This window comes from Ornithorhynchus anatinus, chromosome 18 (genome assembly GCF_004115215.2).
Source record: "Ornithorhynchus anatinus isolate Pmale09 chromosome 18, mOrnAna1.pri.v4, whole genome shotgun sequence".
NCBI classification, from domain to species: Eukaryota; Metazoa; Chordata; class Mammalia; order Monotremata; family Ornithorhynchidae; genus Ornithorhynchus; species Ornithorhynchus anatinus.
The window spans coordinates 8,698,126-8,722,041 of NC_041745.1; the positions used below are offsets into that span (position 1 = coordinate 8,698,126).

General features: G+C 45.2%; 2 long non-coding RNA genes across 3 annotated transcripts in view; one reads left to right on the forward strand and one right to left on the reverse strand.

Moving 5' to 3' along the window:
• The window catches only part of LOC103170215, a 180,155-nt gene that overhangs the window by 120,346 nt on the left and 35,893 nt on the right, over positions 1-23,916 (forward strand). The window contains exon 6 of one of the 2 annotated variants that reach the window (XR_003766096.2): positions 8,413-8,722. The exons of the other annotated variant lie outside the window; for it this stretch is intronic. This is a non-coding gene — a long non-coding RNA (uncharacterized LOC103170215). Of the gene's footprint in view, positions 1-8,412; positions 8,723-23,916 lie in introns of those variants that run through there. 2 annotated transcript variants of the gene reach the window in all.
• Positions 1-23,916, reverse strand: part of LOC120638960 — a 58,732-nt gene that overhangs the window by 23,279 nt on the left and 11,537 nt on the right. Inside the window, exon 2 of the long non-coding RNA XR_005661021.1 lies at positions 19,764-19,875. This is a non-coding gene — a long non-coding RNA (uncharacterized LOC120638960). The remainder of the gene's footprint in view (positions 1-19,763; positions 19,876-23,916) is intronic.

Genomic DNA, 23,916 nt, shown 5'->3' on the forward strand with positions numbered 1-23,916 from the left:
AACAGTTAGAAGCACCCCGAACAGCCTAGTTGACCTAAAAACAAATCTTTCTTCTGGCATAAGTTAATAATTTCCGAACCGTCTCTCTTGGCATTAGAACTTCATCTGACGGTGGCATCATGACAGACTCAAGGTCAACACAGCTTCACTGAAAAGACTTAAGGGCTGTGAAGATCAGACGATCAATGGTATTCACTCTGTGTACAGCACTGCTCTAAGCACTTAGGAAAGTATGACACAATTCCTGTCCACAAGGAGTGAAGATGGCTGTTCTCCTTAACTGAGGGTTTGGTCTTGGTGAAATTTCTGCCTATTCACTGCTGAACTGATAAGTGAAGGGGGGAAAAAGATCTTGCTGGAGCTAAGGCGAAGTCATTTTTCCTTTTTATCTCCAGTTGTGGTTGGGGCCAGGAGAAAAGAGTGGTTCTCTCTGTTTAGTAGCCACGGGCAGTCCTCGTGGATCCCGAGCACTGAGGCGGATGTAATGTGTGCCTGTTGCAGTGTGCGCAATATCTATTGATGGTGTTCACTGAGCACTTCCTGATTGCGGAAGTAAATGCTTCACAGCCATCTCATTGGGCAATTCATTCATTCAATCGTATTTATTGAGCGCTTACTATGGGCAAAGCACTGTACTAGCGCTTGGGAGAGTACAATATAACAGACATTCCCTGCCCACAGGGAACTGCTATTCTCCAAAAGCCTCAGGAATCAATCAATGGTATTCACTGAGCGCTTACTATGTGCAGCGCACTGTACTAAGCACTTGGGAAAGTATGATACCACACATTTCCCTTTCTCCTCTCTCGCCCCGCTCCAGTCTATTCTTCACTCCGCTGCCCGGCTCATCTTCCTGCAGAAACGATCTGGGCATGTCACTCCCCTTCTTAAACACCTCCAGTGGTTGCCTATCAACCTCTGCTCCAAACAGAAACTTCTCACTCTAGGCTTCAAGGCTCTCCATCACCTTGCCCCTTCCTACCTCTCCTCCCTTCTCTCTTTCTACCACCCAGCCCGCACGCTCCGCTCCTCTGCCGCCCACCTCCTCACCGTCCCTCGCTCTCGCCTATCCCGCCGTCGACCCCTGGGTCACGTCCTCCCGCGGTCCTGGTACGTCCTCCCTCCTCACCTCCGCCAAACTGATTCTCTTCCCCTCTTCAAAACCCTACTTAAAACTCACCTCCTCCAAGAGGCGTTCCCAGACTGAGCTCCTCTTCTCCCTCTACTCCCTCTGCCATCCCCCCTTTACCTCTCCGCAGCTTAACCCTCTTTTTCCCCTTTTCCCTCTGCTCCTCCACCTCTCCCTTCCCATCCCCACAGCACTGTACTCGTCCGCTCAACTGTATATATTTTCGTTACTCTATTTATTTTGTTAATGAATTGTCCATCGCCTTGATTCTATTTAGTTGCCATTGTTTTTACGAGATGTTCTTCCCCTTGACTCTATTTATTGCCATTGTTCTTGTCTGTCCATCTCCCCCGATTAGACTGTAAGCCCGTCAAACGGCAGGGACTGTCTCTATCTGTTGCCGACTTGTTCATCCCAAGCGCTTAGTACAGTGCTCTGCACATAGTAAGCGCTCAATAAATACTATTGAATGAATGAATGAACAATTAGCAGATACATTCCCTGCCCATAACAAGTTTACAGTCTAAGAAAGGGAGTCGGGAAGGGGGTGGTTAGAGAGATACATTTTGAACCTAAAACTGAGACTGAACCTCAGTTCTCCAATGCCTCAGTGGTGCTTCTAAATCTGGAATCCATGTAGCTGCACATTTTAATCCAAACATGCAGTGCAAACATCCAATTCAGGCAATGCACAATTTTCTGCCCCTTCATTCATGGAGGCTAAGGGCCATTTCAGCTGCAAAGTTTGGGAGATTTAATTGTGACGTCAGAAAATTCTGAGTCATCTTGTCCTTGACCCTCTCTAGCCAAAGAATTACCGATGTTTTATAGTGCGGCAACACCAGTTCATCATTATTTCCATGCTGTTCTGGTGCGCGATTCTCAGGGCTTATTTCCAGAACGGTATTGACACTGCCATTCATGGGATCACATTTTACTAATTGCTCTTGTATCTGAGTTGGTCACATGAGTCAAACTATGAGTGTACCTTAAGCAGCTGGCCCACTGAACAATGGAGGAGAAGAAAATTTACCTAATTTGCTCCAGAGATGAGAAATTGGCTTAAATGGAGAGGGGGTGTTGATTGGATGCTAATTTTTCAATATGCATAGTTTTTTCTTTCTGTTCTTAATGATAACATTTGGATTGAAAACCAGTATTTCCTAGTCTGAAGAGATTTTCAAATATTGCCTGTTTGTTGTAAAAGCAAAACTGTGTTCCTTACTAGTTGTTTGCTCTTTCTTTAGACTGCAAGCTCTTTATGGGCAGGAAATTATCTAGTAATTTTGCTGTGGTGCAGAAGAGTGCTCTGTACATAGTAATGACTCAATAAATACCATCTTAAAATGAAATTATTCCAACTTTCCTTTTCTATTTTTTACCTATTTTTTACTTCCCAGTAATCCCCCGTTAAACTACAAACTCCTTGTGGGCAGGATACATGTCCTGGGTTTTTGTTGTGCCTTTCCCAGCCCTTGGTTCAATTGTTCTTTGGAGTTGCTCAATAGATTCCGATACTACTACTGATAATAATAATGATGGTACTTGTTAAGCATGTACTATGTGGCACAGCACTGTTCTAAGCGCTGGGGTAGATGCAAGGTAATCATCTTGTCCCACGTGGGGCTCACAGTCTTAATCCCTGTTTCAGAGATGAGGTAACTGAGGCACAGAGAAATTGACTTGCCCAAAGTCTCACAGCTGGTAAGTGGCGGAGCTAGGATTAGAAACATGACCTCTGACTCCCAAGCCCGTGCTCTTTCCACTAAGCCACACTGCTGCTTCTCTAATTACTACTAGTAATTAGACGATGTCCTTGTCTCACAATTATAGGACCAATAAAATTAGTGTGGAGAAGTAAAAACTCTAAGATGAGATCCAGGGGCACTGTTTTGTACTTCTTTTTCTTTCTCTTCTCCTCGCAAGTAATGGAGAATATATGTAGGTCACCAGCCTGCACTGTACTTCAGTCTGAAACTCAATCAACCAATGGTGTTTGAGTGTTTACTGTGTGCAAAACACTGTACTTAATGCTCGGGAGAAGACAATGCAACAGAGATCTGATCCTGGCTCTGCCACTTGTCTGCTGTGTGACCCTGGGCATATTCTTTAACTTCTCTGTGCTTCAGTCACCTCAACTGTAAAATGGAGATTAAGATTATGAGCTGCATGTGGGACCTGGACTGTTTCCAACCTGATTAGCTTGTACTTACCCCAGTGCTTAGTACAGTGCCTAGCACATAGTAAGTGCTTTACAAATACCATTTTAAAAACCCAACAAAATTAGTAGATACGTTTCCTGCCCACAAGGAGCTTACAGTCTAGAGATGCATCTAGAGACTCGACAAAATAATTTCCTTACTGCTTATACCATCTGCTCTATCACTGTCCCTTCAACAGTCAAATTCAAATGGAAGCATCTCTCTCAAGTTCTGAAGTTTTTTTTTATATTTGCTCATTTTTAATTTCTTCTCCCAGGTTTATTCATTCATTCATTCAATAGTATTTATTGAGCGCTTACTATGTGCAGAGCACTGTACTAAGCGGTTGGGATGAACAAGTCGGCAACAGATAGAGACAGTCCCTGCCGTTTGACGGGTTTACAGTCTAATCGGGGGAGATGGACAGACAAGAACAGACAAGAACAATGGCAATAAATAGAGTCAAGGGGAAGAACATCTCGTAAAAACAATGGCAACTAAATAGAATCAAGGCGATGTACAATTCATTAACAAAATAAATAGGGCAATGGAAATATATACAGTTGAGCGGACGAATACAGTGCTGTGGGGATGGGAAGGGAGAGGTGGAGGAGCAGAGGGAAAAGGGGAAAAAGAGGGTTTAGCTGCGGAGAGGTGAAGGGGGGGTGGCAGAGGGAGTAGAGGGAGAAGAGGAGCTCAGTCTGGGAACGCCTCTTGGAGGAGGTGAGTTTTAAGTAGGGTTTTGAAGAGGGGAAGAGAATCAGTTTGGCGGAGGTGAGGAGGGAGGGCGTTCCAGGACCACGGGAGGACGTGACCCAGGGGTCGACGGCGGGATAGGCGAGACCGAGGGACGGTGAGGAGGTGGGCGGCAGAGGAGCGGAGCGTGCGGGCTGGGTGGTAGAAAGAGAGAAGGGAGGAGAGGTAGGAAGGGGCAAGGTGATGGAGAGCCTTGAAGCCTAGAGTGAGGAGTTTCTGTTTGGAGCGGAGGTTGATAGGCAACCACTGGAGTTGTTTAAGAAGGGGAGTGACATGCCCAGATCGTTTCTGCAGGAAGATGAGCCGGGCAGCGGAGTGAAGAATAGACTGGAGCGGGGCGAGAGAGGAGGAAGGGAGGTCAGAGAGAAGGCCGACACAGTAGTCTAGCCGGGATATAACGAGAGCCTGTAGCAGTAAGGTAGCCGTTTGGGTGGAGAGGAAAGGGCGGATCTTGGCGATATTGTATAGGTGAAACCGGCAGGTTTACCCTCCCCCGTCTCTTGAAACAAGATCATTTACCTCCATCTAAATATATACTTGCAAAGCAAAAGTTTCCCAAAGTCCTCCGACTCTCTTAAGAGCTTTTACTCCCTCAGTGACAACTTTCTTCTGGAAAATTTCGTCCTTTTAAGGTCACTCACTCTAGCGACACAGAGTTATGCTCATCACAGATTTAGTAATTGAATGAATACTGAGCAGAGAAAGGATAGGGATGAAATGGTAATTGATTCATCAAGCAGGAATATGTTGAGTGGCTTCTGTTTATTACTGATGTCTGATTCATTTGTGATATTGTTCAAAGTTGAAAATCAATCTCACCAATAGGAGTGTTAATGAAGTAGGAAGCAAAATTATAGGTGAAAGAATAAAAAAAGGACATAATAAGAAACAAATGATAAAGAAAGAAAAATGTGGAGAAGGTAGGTGGAAAGGAACCAGCATTATAAGTGGGGAATGACCCCATCCAAATTTCTTAAGTCATCATGCCCCATTTAGCCTCCATACCGAAACCACCTTCCCTTGAGGACCAAATTGACGCCCTCGACACAACTCTCTCTACTGAACTCAACTCACTCACTCCCCTAGTCCTCCTTCGCTGTTCTCATACCCCTAACCCACGGCCCTGGATCACCTCCACAGTCCAAGCACTTATCCTATCCCGCCTTGATTACTCTATCAGCCTCCTTGATGACCTCACTGCCTCCTGTCTCTTCCCACTCCAGTCCATAACTCACTCTGCTGCCTGGATCGTTTTTCTATAAAAACTTTCAGTCCAGGTTTCCCCACTTCTTGAGGACCTCCAGTGGCCGCCCACCCACCTCCGCATCCAACAGAAACTCCTTACCATCGGCTTTAAACCACTCAACCACCCTGGCCCCTCCTACCTTACTTTGCTGCTCTCCTATTACAACCCGGTCTGTACACTTCGCTCCTCTGATGCCAACCTACTCACTGTACCTCTATCTCATCTATCTTGCCGCTGACCTCTCACCCATGTCCTGCCTCTGGCCTGGAATGCCCTTCCTCCTCATATCTGACAGATGATTACTCTCTCCTTATTGAAGGCACAGCTTCCCCAAGAGGCCTTCCTTAATTAAGCCTTCATTTCCTCTTTTCCCACTCCCTCCTGTGTTTCTCTGATTTATTTCCTTTGTTCTCCCCTCCCTCAGCTCCACAGCACTTAAATACATATCCGTAATTTATCTGCTTACGATAATGTCCGTCTTCCCCCTGGACTGTGAGCTCACTGTGGGCAGGGAACGTGTCTGCCAACTCTATTGTACTGCACTCTCCGAAGCACTTATTAGAGTGCTCTACACATAGTAAGTGCTCAATAAATATCATTGATGATGAGGAGGAGGAAGCTGATGGCATGGGTGTGTCATAGTCAGAATTTCCTGCATACCCACAAACTGAGAAGGAGTTCCCTTTCTCTCAACCATTCCCCCACCCAAGAGGCAGACGAAGAGCATTTCCTTAAAACTTGCAAGGACCGGGTCAGGACTTATCCACTGAAAAGGAAGTTGTTTGGTTTCCTGCCAGGAGACTGGAGTGGTGAAAAACCGCTAGAGAGGATCAAGATTAAAGCTGGGTAAACATCAGCAGCAGGACAGGCAAACATTTTGTAACTACCCCTCAGGGAGCTCACAAGAAAGATGGCATCGAGAGATGGTAGGGAGCAGGCAGAGACCAAGTAAGATGGGGAGGGTGAAAAAATAATGTGTAGAAATTACAGGGATGGAAAATTCAACAGAAAAAAAAAATTCCTTCTGTTCAAATGGAATTCAGGAATGTCCCTGTAACATCACCAGACCTGGGAGTTTTGTTCTGGGAGACTGGCTTACTAAGCATGGAAAATTCAATTAAAAGGTTAATTTAACTGATATTAGTGCTGATTTAAAAAAAATATTGAGTTTTTTGGGAGGCTGGGGGGTGGTGAGAAATGTTTGTTGGTATTTTTATTTTGACGTTCAAGTGATCAGTTCTGCTGGGGTTTTTTGCCTAAAAGAAGTGTATGGATCTCCTAATCTTAAGGATAGTCACCATTTTGGCTTTGTGGCCTAGGTGGAAGAGCACTGGACTGGGGGTCAGGGGACCCAGTGCTAGTCCCAGCTCTGCCACTGGGCCACTGAGTCACTGTGGGCAAATCACGGCATCCCTGCACCTCACTTTTCTTATCTGTCAAATGGGGATAAAGATATTTCGTAAAACCTGTAGGAGACAGGGATTACATCCAATCTGATAATGCCTTGGAGCTGTCCCAGCACTTAGCACATAGAAAGTGCTTAACAGATGCCACAATCATTTTATTATATATTTATTATACCATTGTTAACCAATATTGATAATTAGGCCTAAACATAATTTTAATTGATATTCCCAGTTGGTAATTCATTACTGAGCTAATAGGGTGTAGTGTAATATACAAGCATAAATGGTTGTTATTAATCAATTATTGAGCACTTGTGATGTGCAGAGCACTATACTGAGTGCTTAGCACTATACTTTGCAACTTCGTTAACAAAAAAAAAAAAAAGATGATTACTTTATTTCTAGGATCCAGCCGTTCCTTGCCAGAGCTCTGGGAGTTTGAAAAATCAGAAGTACCTTGAAACAAATCTGCAGGCACTGTTCTCTCTGCTCCAGAGGAAGGAAATTCAGAATGGTTCCCCAGAGTTCCAACATACCATTGCATCCCAAGACCAAATTCACTGAATGGATGATTTAACTTGAGCAATGCAGTGTATCCCCCACCCATCGTAAAGGCCCGAGGGCGAGCACAGACTCATACCAGGAAAACAGTGGCTATGCATACAAAACTCACAGGCATCTTTTCCCAGAATGCACTGACTTGAGTCCGAATTGGGTTCCAGTAGCTTCAGCGCTTCTGGTCCCTTTTTAAAATAGTATTTATAATAATAATAATGTTGGTATTTGTTATGAGCTTACTATGTGCTGAGCACTTTTATAAGCGCTGGGTAGATACAGGGTAGTCAGGTTGTCCCATGTGAGGCTCACAGTCTTAATCTCCATTTTACAGATGAGGGAACTGAGGCACCGAGAAGTTAAGTGATTTGCCCAAAGTCACACAGCTGACAGGTGGTGGAGACGGAATTAGAACCCATGACCTCTGACTTCTAAGCCTGTTCTCTTTCCCCTGAGCCACGCTGTGCCAAGAATAGTACTAGGCACTGGGTTAGACACAAGATAATCAAGTCGGACACAGTTCCGGTCCCATATGTGGTTCACCGTCTAAGGGAGGAGAACAGGGACTGAATCCACATTTTACAGATGAGGAAACTGAGCCTCTGTGAAGTTAAGTGATTCACCCAAGGCAAGTGCCAGAGCTAGGAGTAGAACCCAGGGCCTTTGACTCCCAGTCCCTGGTGCTCTTTCCACTAGGCTACAGCCCAGTCTGAGATACTGGGTTGAGCCAGCACAGAGCTGGACCCAATTTAGTGTGGGCGGGTCTTGGACAACTTCTTCTCTTCCTGTAGAGTTGGCACAGGCGGGGAGAGGAAGGAGCTATAGATTCTCCATCATCTCTCTGGCTTCACGCTCGGGAGCCCATTTGAATCTCTATTTTCCATTTGATTCTCCTTGTTCTGTTCCCTTTTTTGTATATTAAGTAAATGTTGACCAGTTTCTGTATGATTCTGGAAAGATTCAGATATGGTAATGCCTCCCCCGAGCCAAAAGGTGGTGGGAGAAATTTAGTTGCTTATAAAGTGCTCTCTTTCCAGGAAATGGAAATTTAATTTGACTAGAGCCCTTATACTGACTAGGCTTCAAATTTTATCATTTTAAAATTGCTAATAATAACAGAGGAGGAGAGAAATTACAAGGCAGAGCCAAGGAACAACAGGTTCGTTTTTCTGAAGAAAGTCAGTGAGGTGGAAAGATGCAAGAAGACAGCTCCTAGACAGGAGGAATGGCAGAAAAGAAGGTTCCCAAGGGGGCAAGATGTCACCGAAATACACAACTCTTCTGCTCGAGAGTTGGGCTGCAGGAAGAAGAGACAGCAGGGTGAAAAGGAAGAGAAACTGCAAGGAAGATCTCTATGAAATCATCTCTCTCCATCTTGGCATCAAGCAGAAACTCCTCACCATTGGCTGGAACTCCTGCCCCCTTCATATCTGACAGACCACCACTCACCCTGTCTTCAAAGCCCTGCTAAAATTACATCTCCTCCAAAAGGCCTCCCCTGATTAATGCCTCATTTCCCCACCCTACTTGCCCTCCCCTCTGTGCAACGTATTAATGGGTCTTTACTTCTTCAGCATTCTAGCCCCACAGCACTTAGGTAAATATCCTTATACCACCACTTTCTCTATAATTTATTTTAAAGCCGGTCTCCCCCACTAGATTGTAAGTTCCTAGAGGGCAAAGGTCATGTCTCCTTTATTTTACTTTTCCAAGCACTTAGTCTAGTGCTCGGCAATGAGTGCTCAAGAAGTATTATTGATTGATCTCAAACAATAACCGGGGTCCTTGAGAATGTATGTGAACAACAATAGTAACAACAGTGGTATTTGTTAAGTGCTTACTATCTGTCAACCACTGTTCTAAGCTCTGGAGTGGATACAAGATAATCAGGCTGGACACCATCCCTGTCCCACTTGGAGTTCACAATTTAAGTAGGAGGGAGTAGGATTTAATCCCCATTTTACAGTTGAGGAAACAGGCCCAGAGAAGTTAGGTGACTTACCCAAGGTCACATAACAGGCAAGTGTCAGAGCCAGGATTAGAACCCAGGTTCTCTCCCATGCTTGTGCTCTTTCCACTAGGTCAGCTGCTTCATTCGCTCATATTTATTGAGCGCTTACTGAGTGCAGAGCACTGTACTAAGTGCTTACCACTGTACTGTACTGCTTCCCAACTATCAAGTGTGGAATTCTCCCCATTTTGATATACTAAACTCTATCAAGGCAACTGTTTCAAGACCTGAAAACAGGAAGAACTGGGGGACTTTTTCCTTCAATAAGAATAATTTTGAGATGCCAAAATAACAACACTCCAGGGCTCAAAGTCCTTTCTCGCACTAAAATAATTACAGAGTGACACTGCCATCTGCTACCCTGCTAAGTGGCCAAATTTGGAGACGTAAACCTCGGACAAAGATGCCCTAAAGAGAAGTCTTTCTACTGGAAGTCACTAATCTCAGGTCGCAAGCTAGACTACAAGTGCCTCACAAGCAGCGATCGTGATGGTGAATTCTACTGGGCTCTCCCAAGCGCTCAGTATGATGCTTGGCACCTAGTAGTTGCTCAAATGAGAGGTAGGAGATGAACACCAACCATTCACCACCTCCATGCCGGCCAAGAGAAGAGTCGGGTCCTAAGTTTGGTCAACGTGGAGAGCGCGCACCTCTGAACTTCTCTCTGTTGCTCAGCAGAAGTAGGGGTAGACGACTAAACTAGCCCATTTGCAGTTATATACATCAACAGGCAGTTTTCCACAGGAATGAAGACAGAGCAAAGGCCTGTCAATGTCACCCTCCATGGTGATAATACAGGACTCTCATACATCTGGTGCATCAACCATCCCAGGTGCTACCAACCATGCTACCAACCCACACTACCCCCACCACTCTGCTCTCACCTCTTTCCTTTCTCTAAAGGAAACCAGTGGGACATGGGGAGAAGCAGCAGCTTGACCTAACAATGATATTTATTAAGCCCTGATTACATGCCAAGCCCTGTACCAAATGCAATCCATCTATTGGGAAGCAGCAAGGCCTAAAGGAAAGAGTACGACCCTGGGAGTCAGAAGGACCTGATCTAACAGTAAGAGAGGGAGACGCCCGTGTTTTCTTTGGGGAATGATTCAGCACTTTTGATTTTCAGGCTTTTAGGGCACGTCTGTGTTTCTGCAGTCCTTGACGGCACATCTTCACCAAGAAGCCTTCCCTGACTAAGCCCTCCTCTCCTCTTTTCCCACTCCCTTCAGCGCTGCTCTTACTTGCTCCTTCATTTATCCTCCCTCCCATCTCCACAGCACATATGTGTATATCTGTATTTATCTGCCACTTATTTATTGAGATTAATGTCTGTCCCCCTCAAGACTGTGAGCTCATTGTGGGCAGGAGTATGTCACTCTGTTATGTTGTACTCTCCCATGTGCTTGGTACACTGCTTTGCACACAGTAAACGCTCAATAAATATGACTGAATGAATAATCCTGGCTCTGCCCCTTGTCTGTTGTGTGATCTTGGTCAAGTCACTTCACTTCTCTGTGCCTCAACTACCTCATCTGTAAAATGGGGATTAAGATTGTGAGTCCCATGTGGGACATGGATTGCATCAAAAGTGATTAGCTTGTATCTATCCCAGTGCTTAAAACAATACCTGGCCCATAGTAAGTGCTTAACTAATTCCATTAAAAAAAAATTTTTTTTTTTTACACTACACTCAGATCAGAACCTGTCCCTGTCCCAAATAGGGCTTGCAGTCTAATGGGGAGGGGAAAACCCATATTTAATTTCCATCTTAGAGAGGGGGGGAGGCCAGAAGAAGTCAAGTGACTTGTCCAAGGACACAGAGCAGGCAAGAGGGAGAGCTGGGATTAGAACCTACATCTCCTGACTCCCAGGCTTGTGCTCTGTCCATCAGGCCCGGCTATTTTCCTGTCCACTGGGTCCCCTTACAATGACAAACATCGGTTTTATTGCTTTCCCAGAACCTGTAGACTGCAGGGCATCTTCCGGGGAAGGCTGGGGGGAATGGGCTTCCTGCTGCCCCTGGTCCATGACAGCCCCAGCTAATGAACCCCACACCCAAGATAAAACCGGCCCTTATGGTTGGCAAGATGGCTGGGGCTTCAGTTTGCTTGCTTTTTCTTTTTCCTGGTGCTGTTCTCATCAGATTTCCATATTTTGACTGGTGACTTCACTGAGTTTCTACCCCTAGGCCTCTTCAATGCAGGGTGAAGCCCGGGGAAACCCAGAGAAATAAACACATGGCTACTCCTCGCCTCAGCCATCCGCCCCTCGCTACATCAGCTCATCTCACTCTTTCAGAGCCAGGCAACTCTGAAGGTCTTAGCTCTCTTCCCTTTGGGTCTAGCACTTTCCGAATGGGAATGGAACAGGAAAAAAAAACCACACCCCAACACCGATTCCCAGTCCCCTGCTTAATCTCACCCGCTTTTTCTTTCAGAGATTTCGATGCCGTCTTTCACTCCCCTCCCTTCTCCCCTGCCAGTTTCCCTCCTAGGGAATCCACCTACATCTCCACCTACGGTGTCTATAACGTGATTTTTATCTCCTGTAGCTTCTAATGGGAAAATTATGCTAATTTTATTCAGACATTGAAAAAGTAAAATTGGTACCGCTTCTCTTCTGCCCTGCTCTCCTTTTATTTATTCACTTCAGAAGTGAAAGTGGCTAATAATGTAAGAAAATTGCACTTGCACATTAACCACTTTCATATTTTTTCCTGCCTAATTAAATATATTTTCCAGTCTTGCTTTTAAAGTAGCAAGAAAATTAACCCTTTTGATGCTCCAAGTGCTGCTTGCAACTCTCCTGGGCTCCAGTTACCTGTGGGCTTTGGGTTCTAATGTCGGTCACTTCCATTTCCTCCTCCTAACTAGAAAAGATATGCTAGCACCCAAGAGGGGGTGTGTGAGAGATTCTCTATTAAAGCATATCTAATGCTTGGTGCAGGTTATAAGGACAGAGGGTTTTCTGTCCTGAAACCAAGGCGCTGGAATGGATACAAGCTTGGATCCTAAAAGAAGTCATCCCTCATGAAACTTCCTTTTCCTGGAATTCTGATTTTGGTTTTTTATGGTATTTGTTAAGCACTAGTATGAGCAAGCACAGTTCTAAATGCTAGGGTAGATAGAAGTTAATTCGGTCAGACACAGTCCTTGACCTACATGGGGCTCACAGTCTATTAGGAGGAGGGAGAACAGGTATTGAATCCCCATTTTCGGTTGAGGAAACTGAGGTGCAGAGCAGTTAATAACAACAATAGCAATGCCCCCAAGTGTAATACTAGAATGAATGCCCCCTACCACCTTCTCCCCACTAACCCATCGATATTATCATCGTAATTATTATTGTATTTGTTATGCACTTAATATGTTGTCAAACACTGTTCTGAGCTCTGGGGTAGATACAAGTTAATCAGGTCAGACAGTCCTTGTCCCACATGGGAATGATTCATAATCTAAGACGGAGGGAGAACAGGCATCAACTCCCCATATTTCAGATGAAGAAACTCAAGTCCAGAGAAGTGATTTGACTAAGATCACACAGCAGGTAACTGGCAGAGCCAGGATTAGAACCCAGGTCAGAGGACTCCCAGGCTTGTACGCTTGCCACTTGCAGAGTAAACGTAAGGGGCTGAAAATGGCCCCAAAGGAAGAATAGGGTGCATAGCTTGCTTTCCCCCCTTTTTTGGTTGGTTTGACATTTTTGACCTTTCCCCCATAAAAAGTGAGAACTTCGATGAGACAAGGATCCAAAGCAATAATAATTCCTTGACTTTGTATCTGGCGCTGCCTTGTTCGCTCCTAAAGAAATACCCCTGAGACGTTTGGCAAGAATCATTAGCCACAGTTCTGAGAGGATGGGAGAGATCAAGTGACTCACCCAGAGCAGGTCAGTGGCAGAATGGGGATTAGAACTCACGCTCCATTCATTAGACCCACCTTTCCAGCTCAAGTTTTGTGAGGCACCTCAGGATAATGAACTGTTTTCATAAGAGAAGATTTCATGAGGAGAAGTAGTGTGGCCTAATGGACAGAGTATGGCTTGGGAGTCAGAAGGAAGTGGCTTTGAATCCCAGTTTTCCGGCACCTGTCTGTTATGTGACCTTGGGCAAATCACTTCACTTGCATTCCTTAACTCCCATTCTCTCCTAGACCCCCTCCAATCTGGCTTCCGTCCCCTCCACTCTACCGAGACTGCTCTCTCTAAGGTCACCCATGACCTCCTTCTTGCCAAATCCAATGGCTCCTACTCCATTCTAATCCTCCTTGACCTCTCTGCTGCCTTTGACACTGTCGACCATCCCCTCCTCCTCCATACCTTATCTCATCTTGGCTTCATGGACTCTGTCCTCTCCTGGTTCTCCTCTTACCTCTCTGGCCGGTCATTCTCGGTCTCCTTCGCTGGAGCCTCCTCCCCCTCCCATCCTTTAACTGTTGGAGTTCCTCAAGGGTCAGTTCTTGGCCCTCTTCTGTTCTCCATTTACACTCACTCCCTCGGTGGACTCATTCGCTCTCACGGCTTTGACTACCATCTCTACGCAGATGACACGCAGATCTACATCTCCGCCCCTGTCCTCTCCCCCTCCCTTCGGGCTCGCATCTCCTCCTGCCTCCGGGACGTCTCCACCTGGATGTCGGCCCACCACCTAAAACTCAACATGAGCGAGACTGAGCTCCTCATCTTCCCTCCCAAACCCGGTCCTCTCCCAGACTTCTCTATCACCGTGGATGGCACGACCATCCTTCCCGTCTCTCGGGCCCGCAATCTCGGTGTCATCCTTGACTCGTCTCTCTCGTTCACCCCACACATCCTATCCGTTACCAAGACTTGCCGGTTTCACCTCTACAATATCGCCAAGATCCGCCCTTTCCTCTCCACCCAGACGGCTACCTTACTGTTACGGGCTCTCGTTATATCCCAGCTAGACTACTGTGTCAGCCTTCTCTCTGACCTCCCTTCCTCCTCTCTCGCCCCGCTCCGGTCTATTCTTCACTCCGCTGCCCGGCTCATCTTCCCGCAGAAACGATCTGGGCATGTCACTCCCCTTCTTAAACAACTCCAGTGGTTGCCTATCAACCTCCGCTCCAAACAAAAACTCCTCACTCTAGGCTTCAAGGCTCTCCATCACCTTGCCCCTTCCTACCTCTCCTCCCTTCTCTCTTTCTACCGCCCACCCCGCACGCTCCGCTCCTCCGCCGCCCACCTCCTCACCGTCCCTCGGTCTCGCCTATCCCGCCGTCGACCCCCGGGTCACGTCCTCCCGTGGTCCCGGAACGCCCTCCCTCCTCACCTCCGCCAAACTGATTCTCTTTCCCTCTTCAAAACCCTACTTAAAACTCACCTCCTCCAAGAGGCGTTCCCAGACTGAGCTCCTCTTCTCCCTCTACTCCCTCTGCCATCCCCCCTTTACCTCTCCGCAGCTTAACCCTCATTTTCCCCTTTTCCCTCTGCTCCTCCACCTCTCCCTTCCCATCCCCACAGCACTGTACTTGTCCGTTCAACTGTATATATTTTCGTTACCCTATTTATTTTGTTAATGAATTGTACATCGCCTTGATTCTATTTAGTTGCCATTGTTTTTACGAGATGTTCTTCCCCTTGACTCTGTTTATTGCCATTGTTCTTGTCTGTCCGTCTCCCCCGATTAGACTGTAAGCCCGTCAAACGGCAGGGACTGTCTCTATCTGTTGCCGACTTGTTCATCCCAAGCGCTTAGTACAGTGCTCTGCACATAGTAAGCGCTCAATAAATACTATTGAATGAACTTCACTTCTCTGTGCCTCAGTTATCTCATTTGTAAAATGGGGACTAAGACTGTGAGCCCTACGTGTGACACGACTGTGTCCAATCTGACTAGCTTGTACCTGCCCCAGAACATAGTAGAGTGCCTGGCACTTAGCACGGGCTTTGGAGTCAGAGGTCATGAGTTCGTATCCCAGCTCTGCCACTTGTCAGCTGTGTGACTGTGGGCAAGTCACTTAACTTCTCTGTGCCTCAGTTACCTCATCTGTAAAATGGGGATTAAGACTGTGAGCCCCACGTGGGACATCCTGATTCCCCTGTGTCTACCCCAGCACTTAGAACAGTGCTCGGCACATAGTAAGCACTTAACAAATACCAGCATTATTATTATTATCATAAAAATACATTCCTATACCTTAATAATAATAATAATAATAATGATGATGGTATTTGTTAAGGACTTACTATGTGCCAAGCACTGCTCTAAGCGCTGGGGTAGAAAACCTGCCCTGAAGCTCTTTAATAGTAGTGTAGACTCCTCCAGCCCCTCAACTCCATCTGCCTGAAATCATTTCGAGGCAGTCACAGACACGGCAGGATGGTCTGGATGAAACAACTACACCAGAAACAGCCTAGCTCCTCAAGTAGCCCAGGTTAAAAAAATACATAAATTCAGTGCAGTGGCCTTAGCCTATCTCTAATTAGGGACCGGTAGCACCTCTATAATTTTGGAATTGGGAGAGGGAGTAGGTGTTTGGGGGCAGGGACTCCTCAAAGGTACATTTTACTCCATGCGAAGTTTATTTTCCAGTTGCCATGAATAGCGTATGACTGAAGTTTTGCTTGGTTCCCTTCCTAGGGTTAATAAACTCACAGCTGGGACTTCTGAACGAGGTGAGGAGAAGCAAGTTTACTCTGCCTGAGCCAGATCCTGTGGCCCTTATCCCGTCAGGATGGCTATTGATTCAACGGAGCTGAAAAACTGGGCTCCCTGTGTTCTGCATACTTAGGTGGACCATGGCATACCCTACTCTAGGCTCTGTTCCAACTACCCAATTAAGGTCAGCACTGCAGATGGCAAGGCACGACAGCACTGCCCTTTCTCCAACTTGGATTTAAGTTGCCACCATATCCATTCACTGTGTTTCTATTGAACTCTTAAAGCCACTGGGAGTTCTCTCGGGACTAATTCTAGACTTATAGATTCCAGTGGACATGCCAACCAAATGATATACAGTCTGCCTCACCTCACCTAGGTGTCTCGTTCAAATCCTCTTTAGATTGCACTTAGTTTTTCTGCCTCCCTTCTCTCTTTTTTCCCCTTCCCGTTCCCCTCCTTCTCCTCGAAGAATAAAGGGATCCCAACATTTTCAACACTTATCATTTCAGGGCCCTCCTTAAATATTTTCAAAAAAAGGCAGAAGAGCTCACCAATTTGGGAACTGAAAAACCAAAATCTAACATGAACTACTACGGTCTTTGTTTTCCCTAAATTGGGTCTGAAAGAAGTTTCTAGAATCAGATTACCGGTGATAGGGTTCAAATATACTCTTACACAGAAAAGTCAGTTTGAGCTACTCCCAAATGTTTCCAATTCAACTCACAGAACAGAATGTTCTCAGGCTTATGGCTAATTTCAGCCCAATCACTGACCAGTTGGGTGGTGTGTTTGCACTGAACTGTCTATTAAATTATATTAGGGAGGAGAGACTAGTGTCAAATGTTTAAAGTTTGTGTCCAAAAATACTGTACAGGGGAGGCCACAGACATTGGTCTGAATGATTGAAACAAATGAATCGTTGGTCTGAAGCATTGCTTAGGGAAGCAGTGTGGCCTAATGGAAAGAGCATGGGCCTGGGAGTCAGAGGATCTGATTTCTAATCCCAGCTCCCCAACTTGTTTGTTGTGTGACTTTGGGAAAGTCACTTAACTTCTCTGGGCCTCAGTGACATCATCTGTAAAATGAAGATTAAATCCTACTCCTCAAGTAAGACTGTGAACCCCATTGGGAACAGGACTGTGTCCAACCTGAATATCTTGTACCTACCCCAGAGCTTAGTACAGTGTTTGGCACAGAGTAGGTGCCTAACAGATACTATGATCATCTGAAATAAAATAACTTTATTATAGTATTGAAGGGGCATGGGTAGCCACAGTTGTGCATGCTGACGTTTCACGGTGACCCTCCGGTTTGCCTAATACTTCATATTCTCCCCTGCAAGTTGCCCAACTATCTGAAACTTTGACGATACTAATACTAATAGCATTTGTAAAGCATTTATTATGTGCCAAACCCTACAGAAAATGCTGGGGGAGATATAAAATAATCAAGTCCCAGATGGGGGGCTCACAGTCTAAGTAGGAAAGAGAACAAGTATTGAGTCTCAATTTTGCAGATGAGGGAACTGAAGCACAGAGAAGTTAAGTGACTTACCCAAGGCTACCCAGCAGACAAATGGAAGTGTATGAACATCCCTCTTCCACCAAGCACTCTTTGGTCTCTTCGGTCAAGCACAAAGGTATGACGATTAAAGGAAAAGGTTAGAAAACAAGGTCTTTGCTGGAATTGGGATTATTTAGTTCAGAGAAGAGGTAGGAGAATGATTTCATAACACCCTTCCAGTGTTATGAAAGGATAATGTAACTAAGACTCAGCTATTCCCCTTTTCCATTAACATCAACAATTAAATACCAACAAAAGGGATTCAGATTAAATTAAGACATCTGGAAGTCAATATAAAGGAACCAACTGCACACATCCTCTGGAAAGGGGAATCAAGTCCATGATGCAGAGATATCGGTGAGAAAGTGCCTGTAGACTCCAAGAGGGCAGGGATCGGTCAATCAATCACATTTACTGAGCACTTACTGGTTCAGAGCACCGTACTAAGAAGCAGCGTGGCGCAGTGGAAAGAGCACGGGCTTTGGAGTCAGGGCTCATGAGTTCGAATCCCAGCTCTGCCACTTGTCAGCTGTGTGACTGTGGGCAAGTCACTTAACTTCTCGGTGCCTCAGTTCCCTCATCTGTAAAATGGGGATTAAGACTGTGAGCCCCACGTGGGACAACCTGATTCCCCTGGGTCTACCCCAGTGCTTAGAACAGTGCTCTGCACATAGTAAGCGCTTAACAAATACTAACATTAATTAATTAATTACTAAGTGTACTAAGTGCTTGGGAGAGTATACTATAACAAAGTTGGTACGCATGTTCTCTGCTCGCAAGGAGCTTACAGTCTAGAATAATAATAATAATAATAATAATAATGTTGGTATTTGTCTAATAACCCTATTGTATTCTCCCAAACACTTGGTATAGTGCTCTACGCAGAGTAAGCACTCGAAAAATACTATTGACCGACTGACCAATGGCTATTCCTGCATACCCACTTTGGGTCCTCAGGAAATTGAGGCACTTGGTGTTGCTAAAGTCAGGCAGTGGCTGCGAATTTTTCAACTGCCATGAGGAGTATTTGGTGAGAAGAGACAGTTGCACTAAATCCAGTAGGGGCTCAATAAATTCAATTACTACCAGCCCATCCATCAATCGAATTTCTTGATCGCTAACTGCCAGAGGACGACTCAATGAGAGAATTACTGGGAGACAACAATACAACAGAGTTGATAGACATGATTCTCGCTCCCACAGGGGTCAAAGCGTCTACGGGCTTACTACTATGACTATTACTCTCCTAAGAATATTTCTAATATTTCTAGGAGATAGGCTCTCCTTCCTTCTGCAGTTCTGGTAAACAGATCTTTAACACCTCTTGAAGCAGCAAATGATAATCAGAGTTCAGCAGGTCAAGATGTTTGACGTCACTTCAAGGTCCATCCACCTTAGCAGAGGACTGAGAGTCAGGAGACTAAGGTTATAATCCCCGCTCTGCCTTCGCCCATGTGACCTTGGGCAAATCACTTAACTTCTCTTTGGCTCAGTAGAATTGTTTTCCCTCCCCCTCTGCCTGTGAGGTCACGTGGGAGAGGGACAGTATCTGATCAGATTGTATTGTAACTGCCCTAGCACTTACCACAGTGCTTGGCATATAGTAGGCCCTTAACAAATACCACAATTATTATGATGATAATGAATCAGAAGTCATAGGTATGCATCAGATTAATTCTGTCCTCAGAAAAAATCCTCAGATTTCCTCAACTAGAACTCTGCCATGAGGCCTTGGACTTTTAAACAACAATAATTATAATAATAATAGTGGCATTTGTTCAGCGCTGACACAATCCCTGTCCCACACAGACCTCACAGTCTTAATTCCCATTTTGCAGCTGAGATAACCGAGATAACCCAAAAAATTAAGTGACTTGCCTAAGGCCACACAGCAACCAAGTGGCAGAGCCGGGATTGGAACCCATGACCTTCTGAATCCCAGGCTCTATCCACTACGCCATGCTGCTTATCATTTCCTAGTTCTCTCTTTGTGGGGTGGGAACATCTATTTTGAACATCAATAACAACAGAATTATCAGCATCCTTCTCTGTTACCCCTACTTAGCTTCAAAATAAGTAAGAAAAATGATCTGGGAGAGTATTCAGTAAATCAGTACTTGGCAATAGGGGAACCAAGTTTAGGAGACAAAATCTGAAAATATCCAAGTTAACAGGATCACCACCAATAACAAGCAGGAATTGAATAAGAAAATATCATGCCAGACCATTGATTTTTCCAGTAGAAATGCAAACTGCATGGAGCAAACTCACCTGTGAAGAGGTTCAAATAAAAATATGTGGTGGTGTTCTTCAGTTGCTATTGGGCTCCATTTCCATTTGCCTTGGGTACATGTAGGTGCCAACCTGGAAGCAGCTTAGAAAGCTACAATTAAAGATGGGATAAAAATGAATTCTACTGAGGCAAACCCATTTCATGGAGTCCTCCTCTGGAGGCATTTAAATGCTAACCCAGAGTGCTTAGTAATAATTTAAAAGACCTCCCCACCTTAAAAACCCTCCTAAAACCCCACCTCCTCCAATAAGACTTCCCTGAAAGACTCCAAGTTCTACCAGTGTAACAGCCACTTCATACATTCGTTCCTCTATTTCTACTCATCCTCAGGACTTGTGTCTATACAAATATATATATATATATATATATTCACAGATTTTTTTTTTAGCCATTTACTTTTTCTATTCTGGTCACACAGTTTTTACTACTTTTATGTATGTCGCTCCCACCAAGATGTAAGCTCTCTGTGGGTCTGTGGGCAGCAAACAACTCCTCATACTTCTGGCCTACCTTCCCAAGGGCTTAGTACAGTACATTGCATTCACACAATCAATAAACACTATTACTAAAACAAAAGTGGGTTACCTAACCTCGTGCAATGTGGAAAAATTAGACGTAGGCCTGCCCAAGCTTTAATTGGGCTGAAGAATATCTATCAATCGATCACATTTATTGAGCACTTACTGCATGCAGAGCACTGGGAGAGTGCAACAGAGTTGGTAGGCATGATCCCTGCCCTAAAGGAATTTATAATCTAATATGTACTCCATCCCCACTCCTGGTCTCCCGCCTCTCATCTTTAACTTCTCTCCTGTGGATATACATTAGTACTTCTCAATCTCACCCCCACCAGCGAGACAGGTAAAATGATGCTTAGAAAATGTATTTTACATAGTTGAGGAGCAGCTTGGCATAATGGAAAGAGCCCTGGCCTGGAAGCCAGAGGACCTGGATTCTAATCCCAGTTCCAACAGTTGCCTGCTGTGGGATCTCGGGCAAGTCACTTAACTTCTCTGAGTCTCAGACACCTCTTCTATAAAATGGGGATTCAATACCTGTTCTCCTTCTTACTTAGATTATGATCCCTGTGAGGGACAGGGACAGTGTGTAACCTGAGTATCTTGTAGTTTACCCAATACTTATGACAGTGCTTGACACACAGTAAGTTCTTAAATACCACAATAATTTATTGTTGTTATTATTATTATTTGTTTGCCCTTGGACTCAGAAGCTCTTGGCCCTCAAATCTGGTTGGTCCCATGTCAATACTCAGGGCTAAGTTTCATGACTGTGTTCACGATCAGGAGATATACCGAAGTGGAACATATTGTAGATAATGTGTACAGGCCAAGTCTTTGCCTAATATGGTAAAAAAAAAAAAAAAGTTCTTGCAAAAAATAACCTTCTAATTCCCTCCACACGAGTAACATGTTGTAACAAGACAAACCTAACTAAAGCTCTGTATGTAGCTCCGGGTTCTCAACTGCAGCTGACTCATCAACTCCCCTCTCGAGAAACGTTTCAGCAGCACCATTCAGATATGTGAACACCAAGGGTGGACACTGTGAAAGGTCTCAAATGAAACTTAGAATTGTTACAGTGCTTTCTATTTTCCAGAGTACTCACACATTACTGATCTCATTCTGGCGTCCCATCCTCCTGTCTCTCCCCACTTCGGTCTGCTTCACTCTGCTGCTCGGATTATCCTTCTACAGAAATGTTCTGGGCCTGTCACCCCCAACCTCAAAAATCTCCAGTGGTTGCCTATCAATCTCTGTATCAAGCAAAATCTCCCCACTATTGGCTTCAAAGCTCTCCGTCCTCTCCCCCCGCCCCCACCTCACCTCCCTTCTCTCCTTCTACAACCCAGCCTGCACACTCCGTTCCTATGGTGCCGCTTACCTTCTCACTGGGCCTCGTTCTCGCCTGTCCCACCAGCAATCCCTGGCCCACGTCCTGCCTCTGGCCTGGAATGCCCTCCTTCTACAAATCTGCCAATTACACTTCCCCCCTTTCAAAATCCAACTGAAGGCTCACCTCCTCCAAGAGGCCTTCCCAGACGAAAGCCCCCCTTTTCCTCAGCTCCCCTTCCTCTCCCCATCACCTTGCTTCGCTCTCTTTGCTCTACCCCTCCCTCCTCTCCCCAAAGCACTTGTGCATATATGTACTTATCTATAATTCTATTTTATATTAATGCCTGTTTACCTGTTTTGGTATCTGTCTTCCCCCTTCTAGACTGCAAGCCCATTTTGGGCAGAGACTGTCTCTCTTTACTGCTGAAGTGCACTTTCCAAGCACTCAGTATGGTGCTCTGCACATAGTAAGCGCTCAATAAATACGACTGGATGAGAGGTATTGTCCCTGTTTTCAGATGGGGAAACTGAGGTACAGAGCGATAAGTGACTTGCCCGAGGTCACCCAGGAGTCCACTGTAAGAGTTGGCGCTAGAAGCCTAGTCTCCTGACTTCTAGAACTGTGCTGTTTCCACAGCCACTGAGATGACCTTTGATAAAATGGTAAAAACTAAAGAGATGAAAAAAAAACCAAAACTCATGCAATCTTCACTCTCTAAAACCATTGGTGCCTCCTAAAAGCAAGTCACTTAACTTCCCGACCTGTAAAATGGGGTTTAATCAATCATTTAATTAATGCTATTTACTGAGTGCTTACTATGTGCAGAGCACTGTACTTAGCACTTGGGAAAGTACAAAATACACAGTTGGCAGACACGGTCCCTGCACACAGTGAGCTTACAGTCTAGAGGGGGAGACAGACAGACAATATAAATACCGGTTCTCCCTCCTTTTGACTTCCATTACCCAGGATAGCAGTACCAACAGAGAGGAAGGCTTTCAACCTCAGTTTTCTTAATTCCCTTCCGCTGTAGTTGTTTAAAATCCGTCCTTCCCCCCCACCCTCCCTCCGTACCTCATCGGCTCCACCCTACACAGGGCCAAAAAATACCTCGTCTTTGGCACTGACATCTTTTAAATATTCGTAGATACTTATCATGCCACTCCTTAATTTAATCACTGCTCAGCCAACCTTCCCTTTAGAGCCTTTTAATCTTCCCTAGTCATTCACTCCCTTAATCACGCTTGTGGTTCTTCTCTGAACTCCCTCCAATTACCTCCCTCTTTCTGAGGCCGAGGTGTCCGAGGCTAAGCAAATTATTCCTAGCAACGGTTGCTGTGGGACTTACCTGCCTGCCTCCAATACCCTGAGTCCTCTTTATTGCTAGTTCCCTGCTCTGCTCTCTGAGGGAATGTCACAGCTCAGAAGGTATAACCCAGTCTCGCTCGGCATCGGTGCCCCCAAGAAAAAGCCTGGAGGCCATTTCACAACAAGAGTGTTTTCTTGAGTTTTAAAAATCAAACTTCTCTTTGGTCATTTTGCATCCATCTGACTACCATTCTCAGGGAAGCATAAGGTTGGAAGAGAAAGTCTCGTTAGCGGCTGATGGGCCTCTCTGAGCAAGCACTGCACTGGCGAGAAGCTTACCCGCCTGGTTGGTAGAAGTGCTTATTAAACACAGATTCTTGGGCAAAATCTAATTTTCCTTTTCGATTGAAAAGAACAGAAGAAAAAGGTTCCTTCGTATTAAGAAAGACTCTGACAACGGAATGCTTTTATATTTTTCTGAAATGTACTTAATCCCCCATTTAGTAAGAGCAAAATAGTCATGTGATCAGAGCACGTATTTTTTTCCTCCCCGAGAGGCTGGAAGCATTCTACCTTTATCCAAAGAACCAAGCCTGCCTCAAGCGGGTGTGCATAGTTAAAATAAGACACACCTTGGTATGAGTTAGTTATTGCTACATAACTCAAAGTTACCTGGGCAGCCCCTCTATCCACACAGACCCGATGATTCGCCCACAGACAGACATATGCTTGCTGTGTTTCAGAGCTGAGTTAGTTTGTGCCATGACAAACCTGAACATTTTTTCCATGAGAATGAGAGACATTTTGTGAAATCCTTGGCAGCCTCTTTGCTGTTCAAGAGAACGAATTCATCTGGCAACGTGAACTGAAAGTTATGGCATGGCCACCTCTCTACCAGAGAGCTTCTAAGTTTCAATTTGCACACCAAGCGAGATGTGAGTCATTACTTTTGCAGAGGAGGAGGGCCAT